Here is a 5,597-nt window from a genome sequence, read left to right on the forward strand (position 1 = left end):
GTGAAAGAGTTGAGAAACAAGCAAATTCCATTGGTGAAAGTGCTTTGGAGGCACCACAACACCGAGGAGGCAACTTGGGAAAGTGAAGAGACGATGAGGCAACAGTTCCCTCAACTGTTTGCATCAGGTAAATTTCGAGGACGAAATTTAAATTAGAGGGGAAGAGTTGTAACACCCTCCCTGTACCAACTCCGTACATTCTACTGTTCCGGTGACCGGTGTCAGTCCGGACAGCTAGAACGTTCGGAAAAGTATTTAAACTAAAGTCGGGAATCATAATTAACTCAAATATTAATAAAAAAAATTTAGTAAAAATTTTATAAATAAAATACAACCAAGTTAAACGAGCCGGTGCCCTAGCGATGGGTAACCAGAGGGAAGTTGCGGTTCTCGCAACGAGGAGCCCTAGACCCGGGGGAAAAATTATAAAATAATTTTTGGGACTCCAGAAAAGGGTTATTGAGGTTCCCATGGCATTAGAATTCCAAGAAAATACCTAGAAAAATTTTTCAATCGGTACAGACAATTTTGACCCGTTAAGCCAAACGGAGGGCATTTTGGTCATTTCGCCTTCAGAGGTATTTTTGGCCGACTTGTCCAGTTGAGTAAATAATTAATATGACATAAAATATGAATAAACATTACTAGAAATTAAATTGAAAATGAGTAGTGGAGGAAAGAAAAGAAAATGAGGAAAAAGGGTTATTTATGACATCATTGTGATGTCATTTAAAACTCACCAACCAATCACAAGCTAATAAACTTTCTTAAATACTTAAAAGAGACAAAATGAAGACCAAAATAATTAAATTGCAGCTGCCTTCTTCTTCTCGAATTCCAGCCGAAATCTCTCTCTCTCTCAACCTCCATTAAACCTCACTTCCCAAGCTCCCTTTCTCCTTTGTTTCCACCACTAAACCCTAAACCCCTTCATTAAAACTTAATAACACCTCTTGGGGAAGTGTTTGGCAGCCTAGAAAGTGAAGGAAAGTGAAGTTTTAAGTGAGGAAAAATCTGCCCTATTCAAGGTTAGTGCATATATATACTTAAATCTCCTTTATTCCATGTTAAAGCCTTAAAGTGAGCAAGAATTTGTAACTTAAATAAATGAAATTTATGTTTATGCATGCCTTGAATTTCGGCAGCCCTAATGAGGGAATAATAATGGAGTGTCTTGATGATTTTAATGGACTTAGAATGAATTGGAGATTATGTTTAAGCTATATATCTACATAGATAATGATTTAGTGTGCTTAACCAAGGTGCATGGGTAAATTGGAATGGAAACTAGGGTTTTGAGGGTGAAAAATTGACTTGGCTTAGGAAATTGTTAGAGCACATTTTAATGGTCAATTAGTGACCATTTTAGGTAAGTTGACCATCAAATGGACTGAAAAATAGGATTGCAAAGTGAAGTTGCAGTCGCCCTAGACACAGTGAGAAGGACTGAAAATTCAGTCCACTTGCACTACCATAACTTTGGCTGTGTTGATCCAATTGATGTTTGGCCAATTGTACATGAAACTAGGCTTACAATGGCACATTTTTGCTGAAGAAACCATGCCCAAAAGTGTCACACCCCGACTTAGCAGGCCCCAGCTCAAGCCCCTCTCTAGGTGGCCATCTTGCCGGCGTACCCCCCTAGAGGCCGGCGGTGCGACTCACAAGGTACTGTCAGCTCTGGTGGAGTTCAATCCCTTCGCCCTGCAGAGCTAGGATTCGAACCCTTATCACCTCACGGGTTTGCTTCGCCTCTTACCAATTGAGCAGCTCACTTGGTAAGAGGCGAAGCAAACCCGTGAGGTGATAAGGGTTCGAATCCTAGCTCTGCAGGGCGAAGGGATTGAACTCCACCAGAGCGGACAGTACCTTGTGAGTCGCACCGCCGGCCTCTAGGGGGCTACGCCGGCAAGATGGCCACCCAGAGAGGGGCTTGAGCTGGGGCCCGCTAAGTCGGGGTGTGACAATAAAAAGGAATGTGGCACCCCTTACCCGACTGCAGTGTAGCCGAGCAAGTTATGCCACTCAGTGTGCCGGAGCACTCTATTTTATCTGATTTCATTACAGTCCTTGATTTATTTATTCAAAAACTTTATTGAAGATTTAGGCTATTTTTACTTTTATCAAAATCTAACTAAGTTGGAAATTTCAAAAATTTTAACGATAATCCGACAAAGTGTTGGCTGTAATTTGGACTAACAGTTCTTCTGAACCTGCCAAAGACAATTTCAATATATATTCAATTTCTCAAACTTAATAGTCTCAAAAATTTTCAAACATAATGTATCTCAATGCAGTATCCAGATTTCTCAGAAATCTCATTAGATTTTCAATATCTCAATATTCACAAGTATAATCTCATTATAACTCAAATTCAATTCACATACTAAAATACTTACTTTGAATAGCTTCCATAATTCATAGGTTAATTACATGAGTTTATTTTGTACAAGATATACAAATAATTTACAATGTGCTAGGAATGAACAATATACATAACATGTATAAAATGAGCCCTATCTACATGCATTGCTGAGGAGGTGACAATCTTGAACTCTTCTGACACTTCGCAGATCCGACTCCAAAAATCTCACGACGATCCATCGGTTTTACCTTTTCAAGACTGCGAGGAAGCAATTCCATCGCGCTAAGCATTTCGCTTAGTGGTTAAATAATATAACCATAAATAATATATACAAGTAAAGAAAGAAATAAATGATAATTCAGATACTCAAGAATCAATTTAATTTGGTATGGTATTTCTAGTATCAACGATCTTATATACTAGTTTGTTCCTCTTTGGAAGTGCTTAGTTTATAACTTTTCAGTAATACTAACAGGTATATAATTTATTCTATCCGTATTGTATTTCAAGTCTGCATTTGCTCGCAATTTATATTTTTGTTATGTTTCTTTTGCTAATCTCTTTTGCTTATTCATTCAATACTTAATTTAATTGTCTTGAATTTTCATTATACTTAACTTAACTTAGCTCAATTGAATAATACTTTAATTGATCGCCCAAGTAACCTATACTAGACGATCGGATCGATAACGGTCGTTGGCACCGACACCGCGGTGCCGTCATACCATGGGACGCAAAACGTCAACCACGTATGCAGTCAGTATGGCTAAAGAGCCATGATATCACATAATCGGCATAAAAGCCATGAATACGGGCATAAAAGCCATGGATATGGGCATAAAGCCATGAATACAGGCATAAAGCCTTTCCTTTCGCAGTATTGCTAAAACAATACCCTATTGGTATGCCAAACTATCCAAACCAATCTTGTTAGGTATACTAGGGCATTTGATACTTTAAAATATTAATATATTGTGCTTTATGACTTCATTATTTCATGATAAATTTCAATCATAATTCATACATTCATTTGATCATTTATATGATCACAATTCACATCAATTATCCTTTTATACCATTGTACTCAAAATACTTCTCCTCTTTACAATAATGAGAACTAATGTCTCATTCATACATTAATACGGTTTGTTTGTCCATTCATTATGTTATTCATATTGATCACATCAATTAGGTGACTTATCTTTCATGTTTCAAGTAATCCATGAATATTTCATGGATTTCAAATTTATGGCCTAAATTTCTTTTTAACAATTTTGACTAGGATGCATAGTCCATATTTGTCATACAATTCTAAGCATTTAAGCTTAGAATTGGTTCTAGGTCTTCATCTTAATTTACTAATCATTTTGATTACTATTTACCTTACTAGTCAACCAAAATGTTGACCTTTTTATACTTAATGGATATATTAATTCTAATTACACCAAGATCCCACATTTTGAGTTTTACATTTACTAGTATTAATTGCCAATTGCAATTTAAAGTCCCCTAGATGCATTTCTAATTTCAAATTTTGAATTTCAAGTTTTGGTGTCACTATTCACCTCATTAGTCAACAAAAATGTTGACTTTTGCATAGACAATAGGTACATTGGTTTTAACACTCCCGATGTACCACATTTTGCATTTAAAACTTGTTGGAATCAATTACCAAATCCATTTCCAAGCTTATTTCAAGTTTTCATGTCACTATTCACTTCATTAGTCAACTAAAATGCTGACTTTTGCATAGAAAATATGCACATTGACTTTGGCACTTCAAACATACTACATTTTTCATTTAAAACTTGTTGGTTTTGGTCATTTCTCAAAGCTTAAGTCATTTTGGCAAAATTGCCAATTTTCGATTTTGGTGCTCCGAAGTTGCATTGTTTCATTGGTCGATTTACTGTTGGAATTTGACAAAACTTCATTCATAAAAAATGTTCCTTATTTTGTCTAGTTGAATTTCTTTTTTTGAATCACTCCATTTGGAGTTTTGTAGCTCAAGTTATGGCCAAAATAAGTTTATCGCTCACGCAATCGCTCATGCTGAGATTTTGGGTCTTGCAGATTTTTGGTCCAACTTTGGTCAGTAATTTGATCAAGTTAAGTTCATAATTTGGTCTAACTTTCTTCTTATGAAATGTTCTACCATACCTTAGGTTTCCATCGGTTCAAGAATCGCCTAAATCCGAGTTTTCTAGAGAGAGTTATAGTCCTCCAAACATTGCTGCTCAAATGAAAATCTGCAGAGTTGCAGGTTTGAACAGTAACTGTGACTGCCATTTGGGTTAGGTTCTGTTCATAATTTGGGGTAGGTTTCTTCATGAAAGTTGTTTGTCTATGTCTTAACTTGTTGCTGTAAAAATTTCAGGTCAATTTACCAAATCTACAGTGAGTTATGGCCAAATGAACAGTTACTATTCATTTGGTCATTTCTGTAGGGGCTGTTGCAGGGTGTCCGGATTGGGGCCAAGTTTTGGTCCACTTGCTTTGGTCTTTTGGGCATGGTTTCTTCAGCAAAAATGTGTCATTATAAGCCTAGTTTCATGTCCAATTGGCCAAACACCAATTTGACCTACACAGCCAAAGTTATGGCTGTGCAAGTGGACTGAATTTTCAGTCCCTCTGCTGCACTAACAAGGCAGCCTACACATTCACTTGGCTATACGATTTTTCAGTCCAATTCATGGTCAACATACCTAAAATGGTCACTAATTGACCCTTATAATGTTCTTTCACAATTCCATTAGCTAAATCCAAGTTTCACTTCTCAAAACCCTAATGTCCAATTTAAATTATCCATAAACCTCAATTAGCACACTAATTCAACATCCATGCATATTCATACCTTAAACATCATTTCTATCCATTCTAAATTCATTAAAACAATCAACCTCATCCTTCCTTAGGGCTTCCAAAAATTAAAGATGCCCTAACACATATAACTTACTTCAAACTCTTACAATTTCTTAACTTAAAATGATGCTTTAACAAGGATTAAAGGAGTGTGAGTGAAAGGATAGCACTAACCTCACTTTAACCTCTTGTAGGGCAGATTTCTTCAAGCTAAAACTTCACTTTCCTTCTTCTTCTTGGCTGCCAAAAGCTTCCCCAAGTGATATGGTCAAGGTTTAATGAAAGGGGTTAGGGTTTAGTAGTGGAAACAAGAGAGAAATGAAGCTTAAAGGAGCTTTAATGGTGGAACCTCTTCTCTCTCTCTCTCTCA

This window comes from Hevea brasiliensis, chromosome 10, assembly GCF_030052815.1.
Source record: "Hevea brasiliensis isolate MT/VB/25A 57/8 chromosome 10, ASM3005281v1, whole genome shotgun sequence".
Classification (NCBI taxonomy): domain Eukaryota; kingdom Viridiplantae; phylum Streptophyta; class Magnoliopsida; order Malpighiales; family Euphorbiaceae; genus Hevea; species Hevea brasiliensis.